This window comes from Acinonyx jubatus, chromosome B1 (genome assembly GCF_027475565.1).
Source record: "Acinonyx jubatus isolate Ajub_Pintada_27869175 chromosome B1, VMU_Ajub_asm_v1.0, whole genome shotgun sequence".
Lineage (NCBI taxonomy): Eukaryota > Metazoa > Chordata > Mammalia > Carnivora > Felidae > Acinonyx > Acinonyx jubatus.
Genome location: NC_069382.1, coordinates 99,397,851 through 99,410,280, shown reverse-complemented (window position 1 = coordinate 99,410,280; position 12,430 = coordinate 99,397,851). Strand labels below are relative to the sequence as shown.

Here is a 12,430-nt window from a genome sequence, read left to right as displayed (position 1 = left end):
AAATCAACTGAAGAAGGAAGAAGAAACAGAAGAGTAAAAGGACAAGTAGTGTGTGTCAAGGGAGGGGAAATCTTAAAATTGCCCAATGCTACACAGTGTGACACTGAGTCACTGAGGATCTTGAAGCGTCAACAGAGTGAAGATGAAGTTTCAGAAGAGCTAAATTTTGAAGTGTTAATGAAATGGCAAATGGTAAGGAAATGGTGTTAAAAGTCAGGGAGGAGATAAAATGGTAGATTAAAGGCACATTGTAGTTGAACAAAGGTTTCCCCAGGACTGAGCAGACCTGTGCATTTTTAAATCAGAGGAAAGAATACCAGAGAAGAGGAAGAGATTTTGTTGTTGTTTTGTCGGTTTGGGTTTTTTTGTTTTGTTTTGTTTTGTTTTGTTTTGGCTGTTTTTAGTTTTTTCAGAATACTAGTAATAATAATGATACCTTTTATTGACACCTAATATGTGTCAAGCACTATGGTAAGTACTTTTCAGTTATATTTTTCCAGTTATTATACTCATTTTACAGATGAAGAAGTGAAAAATCAGAAAGGTTAAATAACTTGACAAGATCAGTCAGCTGTTGAGTGGTGGAGCAGGATCAATGTCCCTTGAAGTGAATTCACTTTCAATGATACCCTACAGTCTCTGAAGTTCCCAACAGTGCTAGCATGATATAATCCATCAGAAAGTTCTCAGAGAAAGAGCCTGGGTATATTATGAAAATCTTCCAGGGACTTCTGACAAGGACCCATGAGTTTACCTCAGCAAAACAAACAAGTGCCCTGTCTCTGGAGCCTTCTCTTCTGTACCCATTTACTAAAAACGATAATATGTAGTTAGTTACACATGGTTTGAATTTTGTATCACGAATGAATCTTTGAAGGTAAACAAGCTTCCTTTCTTTTATTAGATAAAAATTATATAGTTCTTTTGCATTTTAAATTAAGAAAAGCTGAGAACCAAATTAAGAACTCTGCTGAGATAAGAGATCAACCCAATTACTTGAATATATCTATTCCCTAGTGGCCTTATTCTTTCAGTTGTTGTTTTATATTTATTTCGAATTCTTTCAAGTCATTTGGATATCCTTTGGGAAAGTAAGTGGTGTATATGTGGATTTATGCTGTATATACTGCTTTGTTGGTTGGCAATCCTTCTCTCTGAAGGATAGGTAGGTTTTCAACAGGAAGACATGTTGGTGAAAAGGACATTCCAGATGAAAAATAGCAGAGGTAAATAAGCTGAGGCAAGCAAGCTCATTTCAGAACGCAAGAAATAGTACAGTTTGAGGATGTTGTAGAAACACAGAATAAAATGTGTAAGTCAAGAAGTCGTTGGGGCTCCTGAATGGCTTGGTTGGGCATCTGACTCTTGATTTCAGCTCAGGTCATGATCTCACGGTTTGTGAATTCAGTCCTGAGTCCAGCTCTGCACTGACAGTGCAGAGCCTGCTTGGGATTTTCTCTCTCCCTCTCTCTCTCTGTCCCTCCCTTGCTCACTCTCTCTTTCAAAGGAAATAAATAAACATGTAAAAAAGAAGAATTGATAAAAGTGAGTACTTAAAATGAATTTGTATATATATATAATTATATAAATTTATATTAAATTATTTATGGATGGAAAAGTTATTTTTTAAAAATGGAGAAAATACATAAAACTCCAGAAGCATTCTGGGCTCAGGAGGCTCCAGATATCATTCAGGTCTTAGTCCACTTTAATTTTTTTTAATGTTTATTTATTTGTGAGAGGGAGAGAGACAGAGTGTGAGCAGGGGAGGGGCAGAGAGAGAGGGAGATACAGAATCTGAAGCAGGCTCCGGGCTCTGAGCTGTCAGCACAGAACCCAACGCGAGGCTTGAACCCACGAACCATGAGATCATGACCTGAGCTAAAGTGGGTCACTCAACCGACTGAGCCCCAGGCACCCCAGGTCTTATTCCACTTTAAAGAAACCGAAAGTTCAGATCATAAGGTGGTGCAGCCTGCATGTAGTGTAAGTAAGGAGGCACTTCTGATCTCCACCAGAGGACTAGGCCCTGGCCCTATATTGCATGTGGCTGCCCATGCTTCACAGCAAGCATAAACTATTAAGGTGTGTTAACAGTATTTTCTGTGATTCCGCCTTTTAACTGACTTCTTCAATTAATCACTTAGCTATGGGTCAATAAGGAATCACTGGAGATTTTGACATAAGGAATTGGCATATTCAACACAATTACAGTGGGATTTGTTCTATTTAATAAACATTTTCACCTACCTCTCAACATGAAGTATTTTAATACACTTGCATTAAAAATTTAGCAGCTTGCTGTATGGGTTAAATAGAATTTCCTCCATAACTGAACTTGATATCAATGTACAAATGCAGGACAATGTCGTGGGACTAAAGGAAGACTAATGGGTTCAAGTCCTGGTTTTACCACTTAGCAGTGCATGAGTTTGAACAAGGTGGTTGTCCTTTCCTTGCCTTAGGTTCTTCATCCACAAAGGAGGATAAGAATGGAACCTCTCTGGGCTGAGATTAGAGAAATACTCATTCCAGAGACTCAAGAGTATAGGATACTTTGCCTGATATAGGAAGATAAGGATTTTGGTGAATTTGTACTGTACCTTTCTTTTTTTTCTTTTTTTTCCCTTATTTTTAAATTTAAATTTTAGTTAACATACAGTGCAATACTGGTTTCAGGAGCAGAATTCAGTGATTCATGACTTACATACAACACCCAGTGCTCATCACAAGTGTCCTCCTTAGTACCTATCACCCATATAGCCCATCTCCCACCTACCTCCCTCTGTCAACACATAGTTTGTTCTCTATCATTAAGAATCCATTGGGGCACCAAGGTGGCTCAGTCAGTTGAGCCTGACTTCAGCTCAGGTCATGATCTCACGGTTCCTGAGATTGAGCCCCACATCAGGCTCACAACAGTCAGCACAAAGCCCACTACAGATCCTCTGTACTCTTCTCTCTGCCCCTCCCCACTTGTGCTCTCTCAAAAATAAACATTTTGAAAAGAGTCTATTGTGGTTTGTTTCCCTCTCTTCTTTCCCCCACCCCTTCCCATATGTTCATCTGTTTTGTTTCTTGAATTCCACATGTAAGTGAAATCATATAGTATTTGTCTTTCTCTGACTGACTTATTTTCTTAGCATAATAGATTCTAGCTCCACCCATGTCATTGCAAATGGCAAGATTTCATTCTTTTTGATAGCTCAGTAATATTCCATTGTGTATATATATACCACATTTTCTTTATCCATTCATCAGTTGATAGACATTTGGGCTCTCTACGTAGTTTGGCTATTGTTGATAATGCTGCTATAAATATCGGGGTGCATGTACCTCTTCAAATCTGTATTTTTTTATCCTTTGGGTAAATACCTAATAGTGCAATTGCTAGATTGTAGGGTAGTTCTTTTTTAGTTTCTTGAGGAATCTCCATACTGTTCTCCAGAGTGGCTGCATCCATTTGCATTCACACCAACAGTGCAAGAGGGTTCCCCTTTCTCTGCATCCTCACCAACACCTGTTATTTCTTGTATTGTTAACTTTAGACACTCTGACAGGTGTGAGGTGCACTGTACCTTTCTAAAATATTACTAGAAAATAACTCTACAAGGTGAACACAAAATCCATAAAACTACTATTTCATTATCTTGCTGCTGAATTATATGCCAGCATGGCCAATTGTCAGCAATTCTGAGTTCATGTGTAAGGATAATCTAGTCAATTGGGAGTCTTCTGTATGACAAATGAAGCCTTCCCTCAGCTTTATATACTGGGGCCAGTTTTCTCTCTACACCTATTTGGATACAGATGTGTTATATCAACTTCAGCTCAGAAGGAAAGTGTTTCCTAGGTCAAAGGCAGTTATTATAATCTCCCATTGGCTGAAGATCATGTTATAAGTAGCAAAAATTTTCCACTGCACTACAAGCTTTCTACAAGGCAGACTGAATATCAGATATAACTCTAGTAAAGATATAAAACGCAACATATCAAAATACTAATTTTTCTGAGGACCCAGTCTTGCTATGATGCTCTGAGACTCTGAAAAATTTCTTAAAAAGATTATGTGTATGTATGCATATACAAACCCAGAATAAAAGATATGCAAAATTCAGACTCCCTTGCATCCTTAAGAAAATATTCTTTTTTTTTCCTTAAGAAGGTATTCTGAGTCACACTTCTGACCACTTTCATTGTTGTAACAGCTTTTATGAATGTCCCTGAGCTATATAGATGCCTGTTACATTCAATCATGGTCATTCTGACCAAGTTTCACATAAATAGTAATGAAAAATTTTACAGAAAGGAAGAAAAAGAGAGGAAAGGAAAGTAGAGATGAAGGCAGGAAGAAAGGGAAAGAGAGAGAAGGAGATTCATTGCCCATTGTTGCCATAAGTGAAAAGGAAGAGAAACTATAAGTGGAGATAATCTTTCTGGGACATTCCTGCATATAAACAATTCCCCAAATACCATCATCTCCTTTTGGACATGTCTCTTTTTCTCTTGTTCCCTACTAGCTGAGCTGGAACTCAGCTCCAGGAAAGTCCCGGCAGAGGGAGGGCAGAAAGGGTGTAAGGCAGCCAACTTTTCCATTTCCCCTCTTGGGCTGTTTTTCCATCTTACAGTTTGCCCTGATTCAGAACGAGAAGGTGAAAACATACAGAGGGAGATGGCATCAGCCACTTTCCCTCTGTGACCAAACCACATAACAACCAAGGCTTAATATCAAAGAGTCCATGAAAGCAAGGCCTGGCCATTCAAGACAGGCTTGTTTCAAACCCTGGTCCAGTTTTGCCCCATGAATTTTGGACTTGCCCAAAGGGAAGCATTTGGAGCAGTTGTTGAACAAACTTCCTGGCAACCACAGAGGCATTGGATTCTGTAATGTGCACTTACAGCCTGCCCTCACTAACACTACCTCCACCTGTCCTGACTCCCCTGTATCACTAGACACTGCCAATGATGCAGGTGTTGTTTTCCTTTCACTCATCAGCACCCAAATCCATGGGGTTGTGAAGGGTTAACAGCCTTTCTTATTAATAAGAAACTGTTAGGTCCTGTGGTCACAGAAGCAAAATGAATCATGATTAGAAATATCCATCTCCCCCCTCCCTTGATATGATGCCATTAATTAAACCATAAATATGGAAAAAATCTCTCCAGTTTGTAAAGCCCTAAAAAGACAAACTGAGTTTGAAATTATCCTTAATTATGCCAGTGTTTAACAATAAACTTTGTAGTGTGGGAACCTCAGCTCACTACCCAGTACATTCATGGACTTTCTGTTGACATCAGAAGAAAACTGTTTAAACTTTCTTTAATTAAACTTTCTTTAATAATGCCAAGGCTTTGGGGCACCTGGGTGGTTCAGTCGGTTAAGTGTCCAACTTCAGCTTAGGTCATGATCTCGTGGTCCATGAGTTCGAGCCCCATGTCAGGCTCTGTGCTGACAGCTCGGAGCCTGGAGCCTGCTTTGGATTCTGTGTCTCCCTGTCTCTCTGCCCCTCCCCTGCTTGCACTCCATCTCTCTCTCTCTCTCTCTCAAAAATAAATAAACATTAAAGATTTTTAAAAAATAATGCCAAGTCTTTGGGGTGCCTGGGTGGCTCAGTCAGTTGAGCATCCACACTTGATTTGGGCTCAGATTATGATCCCAGGGTCTCATGGGATCGAGCCCCACATCAGGCTGTCTGTCTGTCTGTCTGTCTGTCTCTCTCTCTCTCTCTCTCTGCCCCATCTCCCCTACTTGTGTGTGTCCTCTCTCTTAAATACATAAATAAAAATATGCCAAGACTTTTATATTTATAATCGAGAATCACTATTCAATATATTTACTGATTATGTTTTTAATGGTTAAAAGATTCAGTTAGAAGCAGAGAATGTTATTTATTCGAGTTAAATGTTACTTTCTGCAAATGTCTGAAATTGCTACCCCTAGGTTGACAGGAATCTTGCATGTTAAAGTATCACCAGTTTGTGGGATGAGTGGGAAGAATAGACACTTCTCCCTCACTCCTGCACTTTATCAATTCCCATCTCACTGCTGGCCTCTCTCTGCCCTTTTCCTCATGTGTGTCAAGAAAGGAGGTAGACATCGGGGAAGACTGTGGGTTTTTTTTTAAATACACACAATATTTATTTGTCTATTATATCTTTCTTGTTGTTTTTGCTTTTTTATATTAAATATAATTTATTGTCAAATTGGTTTCCATACAACACCCAGTATGTTTTCACTCATATGTGGCTCCTGGGGAAGATTGTTTTAAAAGTGGTCTCTGGGTGTCTAACTCTTGGCTTTGGCTCAGGTTTTGATCTCATGGTTTATGAGACAGCCCCATGTGGAGCTCTGCACTGACAGCACAGAGTCTTGGGATTCTCTCCCTCTCCCTCTCCTTGTGCCCCTCCCCTGCTCTTGCTGTCTCTCTCTCTCTCTCTCTCTGTCTCTCTCTCTCTCAACTTTAAAAAAGTGTTCTCAATAATTTCTCTCTCCCCAGACCCTTTATAATGTGACTTAGCCACTTCTGCCACCCAGAGGTGCAATTAATTTCTCCGCCCCTTCAATCTTAGTTGGCCTTATAATTTGCTTTTGCCGATAGGGCGCTGTGCAAGTGATGGGTTGTGGCTTCTGAACCTCTCAGCCTTGAGTGGCCTTGTAGCTTCTTCTCTAGCCCCTTGCATGTTGCCACTACATAATGAAGCCCAGTATTTGTTAAGGCTACACTTCTTAACAAAGAGAGAATACATGAGAGAAAGGCCCAGTCAATAGCCAAAGCCAACCACCAAATGTGTAACAGTGCTCAGTTTAGATCACCTAGCCCCAGTCAAGCTGCAGATGACTGCAGCTACATGTGTGACCCAGACAAGACCAGCAGAAAGGTGCCCCACTGGGTCCAGTGCAAGTGGATGTCCCATGGTATTTTTTAAACTGAGATGTAAGTTACATATAGCATTGTGTAAATTTAAGGTGTACACTGTGTTGAATTGATACATTTATATATTACATTATGATTACCACCACAGCTTAAGCTTATACCTCTATCATGTCACAAAATTGTCATTTCTTTTTTGTGGTGAGAACATTTAAGATAGAGTTTCTTAGCAATTTTGAAGTGTATAATATGATATTGTTGACTATAATCACTATGCTGTGCATTAGATGTCCAGAACCTATTCATTTTCTAAGTGCAAGTCTATGTCCTTTAATGACATCTCCCCAATTCCCCTACACACCAGCCCCCAGTAACCACCATTCTACTCTACTTCTACAAGCTTGGCTTTTTTGATTCCACAGATAAGTGATATCATACAATATTTGTCTTTCTCTGTCTGGCTTACTTCATTAAGCACAAAGTCCATCCATGTCAGACTGCAAATGGCAGGATTTCTTTCTTTCCCATGGCTGAATAATATTCCAATTGTATATGTATTCTACAACTTCCCTATCCATTCATCTACTGACAGACACTTAGATTGTTTCCATATTTTGGCTATTGTGAATAATGCTGCAAAAAACATGGGAGTGCAGAGATCTTTTCAGAATCCTGTGTTCATTTCCCTTGGATGCATATCCAGAAGTGGGATTGCTGGATCATATGATAGTTGTATTTTTAATTTTTTTAAGAAATTCCACACTGTTTTACATAGTTGTTACTCCAATTTATAGTCCCACCAATGGTGCACTGATTTCCTTTTCTCCATCTTCATTAACCCTTGTTATCCCTTGCCTTCTAGATGATAGCCACTTTAACAGATGTGAAATGATACCTTAAATTGTGGTTTGTATTTGCATTTCCCTGATGTTGAGCATCTTTTCATGTATATATTGGCCATTTGGATATCTTTTTTGGAAAAATGGCTACTCATTTCTGTGCCCATTTTTAATTGGTTTGTTTGGTTTTATTGTTAAGTTGTATGAGTTCTTTATATATTTTGGATATTAAGAACTTATCTATATGTCATTTGCAAATATTTTTTCCTGTTTCAAAGGCTGACTTTTCATCTTGTTGATTTTTGCTTTTTGTTGTTTCTTTGTTAGTTTGATATAGTCCTACTTAGTGACTTTTGCTTTTGTTGCTTGAAATTTGAGTGTCACAGCCAAAAAATTATTGTCAAGACCAATGTCAAGGAGATTCTTCCCAATGTTTTCTTCTAGGAGTGTTCTTCTAAGAGGTCTTACATCTAAGTCTTTAAACAATTTCAAGTTAATTGTTGTGAGTGGTGAATGATAGGGATCCAATTTCATTTTTCTGCATGTAATTATCGAATTTTCTTAGCACCATGTTGAAGGGATTATCCTTTCCCCATTGAGTGCTCCTGGCTTCCATATCAAATATTAGTTGACAGTATATGTGGGGATTCATTTCTGGGGTATTTTGTTCCATTGGTCCATGTTTCTATTTTTATGCCAATATCATTCTGTTTCAATTACCACAGCTTTGTAGTATAGTTTGAATTCAGGAAGTACAATGACTGCAGATTTGTTCTTTTGGCTCTTTGGGGTCTATTCTGATTTCATACACATTTTAGGATTGTTTTTCCTATTTCTGTGAAAAATGTCATTGGAATTTTGATAGGGATTGCATTGAATCTCTAGATGGCTTTGGGTAGTATGGACATTTTAACAATTTTAATTCTTCTTATCCATAAACACAAGACCTTTCTAGGTGTGTCTTCTTCATTTCTTTCATCAAAGTTTTATAGTTTTTTTATGTATTTTTAGTTAGTATTTTATGATTTTTGATGCTATTGTGAATGGGATGGTTTTCTTTATTTCTTTTTCAGACATTTTGTTATTAGTAGGTGGAAGCACAATTGATTTCTGTATGTCCATTTTATATCCTGAAACTTTACTGATTTCATTGATTAGTTCTAGCAGTTTTTGGTTGCGTTTTCAGGATTTCATACACGTAAAGTTTATCATCGGCAAATAATGACAGTTTTACTTCTTCCTTTCCTACTTGGATGAGTTTTATTTGGTGGACTTCCAGTACTATCAAATGAGAGTGGGCACCCTGATCTTGTTCTTGATTTTGGAGAAAAAGCTTTCAATCTTCCACCATTGAGTATGATGTTAGCTGTGGGTCTGTCATATATGGCTTTTAAGGTGTGTTTCTTGTATACCCAATTTGTTGAAAGTTTTTGTCATGAAAGATTTTGTGTGTTGTCAATGCTTTTTCCACATATATTGAATTAAACACATGGCTTTTATCTTTTATTCTATTAATGCAGTTTATCACATTTATTGATTTGTGTATGTTGACCCCTCCTTGCATCCCAGGGATAAAGCGCTTAATGTGCTGTTGAATTTAGTTCACTAATATTTTGTTAAGAGTTTTTGTATTTATATTCATCAGGGATATTGTTCTATAGGGTTTTGCTGTTGTGTTAATTTGTTGTTGTTGTTGTTGTTGTTTGTAGTATACTTATCTGGTTTTTGGTATAAAGGTAATGCTGGCCTCATAAAATAAAGAAGAATGAAAATGCTCATGCCTGTTCAATTTTTTTGGAAGAATCTGAAAAGAGTTGTTGTTAATTATTCTTTTAATATGTGATATAATTTACCAGAGAAGCTGTCTGCTCCTGGGCTTTCCAGTGTTGGGAGGTTGTTGATTACTAATTCAATCTTCTTGCTTATTATTGGTCTGTTAAGGTTTTATTTTTTTTTTTAAGTTTCTTTATTTATTTTGAGAGAGTGAATGTGTGTATGAGCCAGCAGGGGAAGGGCAGAGAGAGAGAGAATCCCATGCAGGCTCTGTGCTGTCATCAAGGAACCCAACAAGGGGTTCGATTCCACGAACCATAAGATCATGACCTGAGCTGAAACCAAGAGTCAGATGCTTAACTGACTGAGCCACCCAGGCATCCTGGTCTGTTAAGATTTTCTATTTTTCCTGATTCAGGCTTGGTAGGTTGTATGTTTCTAGGAACTTATCCATTTCTTCTGGCTTATCTTTTTTTTTGGTCTACAATTGCTCATAGTAGTCTCTTATGATACCATGTATTTCTGTAATCCCAGGGGTAATGTCTCCTCTTTCATTTATGATTTTATTCACTTGAGTTTCTCTCTTTTTTTTCTCTTAGTTGGTGTGGCTAAAGTTTTGTCAATTTTGTTTACCTTTTTTAAAAAACCAGCTTAGTTTCAGTGGTCTTTTCTAGTGTTTTTCTGGTCTGTATTTTATTTATTTCTGCTCTAATGTTTACTTTCCTTCACTGTGGGCTTAGTTTGTTCTTCTTTTTCTAGTTCCTGGAGGTATAAAGTTAGGTTGTTTATTTGTGATCTTTCTATTTTCTTAGCATGTATGTGTGCATTTATCACTATAAACTTTCCTCTCAGAATTGCTCGTGTAGCATCCCATGTGTTTCCATTCTCATTTGTTTTGACATTTTTTTTAATTTACTTTTTATTTCTTCTTTGACCCATGGACTGTTCAGGAGTATGTTGTTTAGTTTCCACATGAGTATAAATTTTCCAACTTTCCTCTTGTTGATTTCCAGTTATACTATTGTGGTTGGAAAACACTTGGTATGATTTCAGTCTTCTTAATTTGCTAAGACTTGCTTTGTGGCCTATCATCTGATCTATCTTGGAGAAGGTTCTGTGTGCACTTGAGAAGAATGCATATTCTGCTGCTCATGGACAGAACATTCTGTATATGTCTGTTAGGTCCATTTGGTCCAATATACGGTTCAAGTTCAACATTTTCTTGTTGATATTCTCTCTGGCTGAACTATCCACTGCTGAAAGTGAGGTATTGAAGTCTCCTACTATTATTATATTGTTGTCAACTTCTCCCTACAGAATTGTTACTATTTGCTTAATATATTTTGGTGCTCTGATGTTCAGTGCCTATATTTACAATTATTATATCTTCTTGATGATCTGACCCCTTAACAACATGGAACGCTTCATGAATTTGCATGTTATTTTGCACAGGGGCTATGCTAACTTTCTCTTTATTGTTCCAATTCTAGTGCCTGCTGAAGCAAGCACAACCCATGGTACTGTGAACAGATAAAATTTTTGTCCTTTTAAGACACTAAGCTTTCAGGTGACTTTTAAACAGCAGTAAATAATTGATAAAGACTTAATCTGATTGATGGGTCTAGAGAGGTTGAGGGGGCACATCCCAGCCTCTTTCTCTTATTCTTCTTTTGGGAGTAAGTAACCCACTGAGAATTCATGTCCTTTTTTTGTCATCCAGACCATAAATCTTATAGGATTGAGATGCACTGATACATATTTTTTCCAAATGCTAAAGAGCCAGGAGTTAAAGTCAATATGTGACTGAAATCAAGACCAATATCAAATATAAGAGGAAGAAGTAGGAATCAAGAATACATCTGAAAATAATTTTGAAAATTGATATAGTAAGTTTAGTAGTTACAAATTGAAAGATGATTAGTGAAATGAAAATGTTTTAAATATTTCCCATTTTCCTTTCTCTTTAAATTCTGTTATGTCAAAATTAAAAGTAATTTATTATGATTTTTAATTTTTTTCCTCCTCATGAAATTGAAGGTGACAAAAACTATAATTTACTTCATCCTCACAGGATGTGAAAAATTCTCAAATAGGACTTTTTATTGAAAACATGTAATATCTTTGGGTTTTGGCCTTGAAACATTTCTGTTATTCATTTTTATATGAATTTAGTTCTCCTGATTATCAGAAGGATATCTGTTTTAACAACAGTGTTTCTGTGCAGTGTTAAAAAAATTTTTTTTTAATTTTTTAAGGTGATTTTTCTGAGTTGTTTTTGGTTTTTTGCTCTATTGGTCTGGCCCACTTTTATCTGGACCCTCTCTTTCCTCCATCTATGTTGTTTCTTCCTGATCAATTTTGATTTAGCCCCTCCTATTCCATCTGAGTGTGAGCCCCTGTGGAAGGTGGGAAGGTGGTGCTGCTAAGCGATCAGCCTGACTTACTGCAGGACCCTTGCCTCATCTGCTAATCTAGGGATGACTCCCTCTCATTCCTGCGGTTGCTCTTACTGGCCACTGTGCCTCCCCATGAGTATCTGGTGGGCATTTTAGGGTCTCTTATTGTCAGGTTGTGAATCATCCCATAGCTTTTCTATGTTTTCTCTGAAACAGGTGCTGATGATGCACTGATCTTGTGGCTCTTGCTGGTTTGCATTTTGGGGGTTCCTGGAGTACCTTGTCACCTAGCTTTGTTGTAAATGCTGTCCACTGTCTCTTTTACGTTGGAATTTGGGAAGATCTAAAAGCTATGCCTCTTCCACCACTGTCATCTTCACAGAATTTGATAAGAAGAGTTTTAACACAAGTTCAATCTTGAGCGCTTGGCCATAATTTGAAAGTGAATACCCAGATATTTATTTAGATTAATGATAGATCAAAATGACATCTCTTGTTCACATCTCTTGTTTGTGTTACTGCTACTGCTACACTGATTAGCTGTGATGGT

At 37.6% G+C, this 12,430-nt stretch overlaps 1 pseudogene; it reads right to left on the bottom strand.

Annotated features, from left to right (window-relative positions):
• Window positions 1-10,892: 10,892 nt before the first annotated feature.
• On the bottom strand, window positions 10,893-10,991 carry LOC113600907 (uncharacterized; annotated as a pseudogene).
• Between the last annotated feature and the right edge of the window lie 1,439 nt (window positions 10,992-12,430).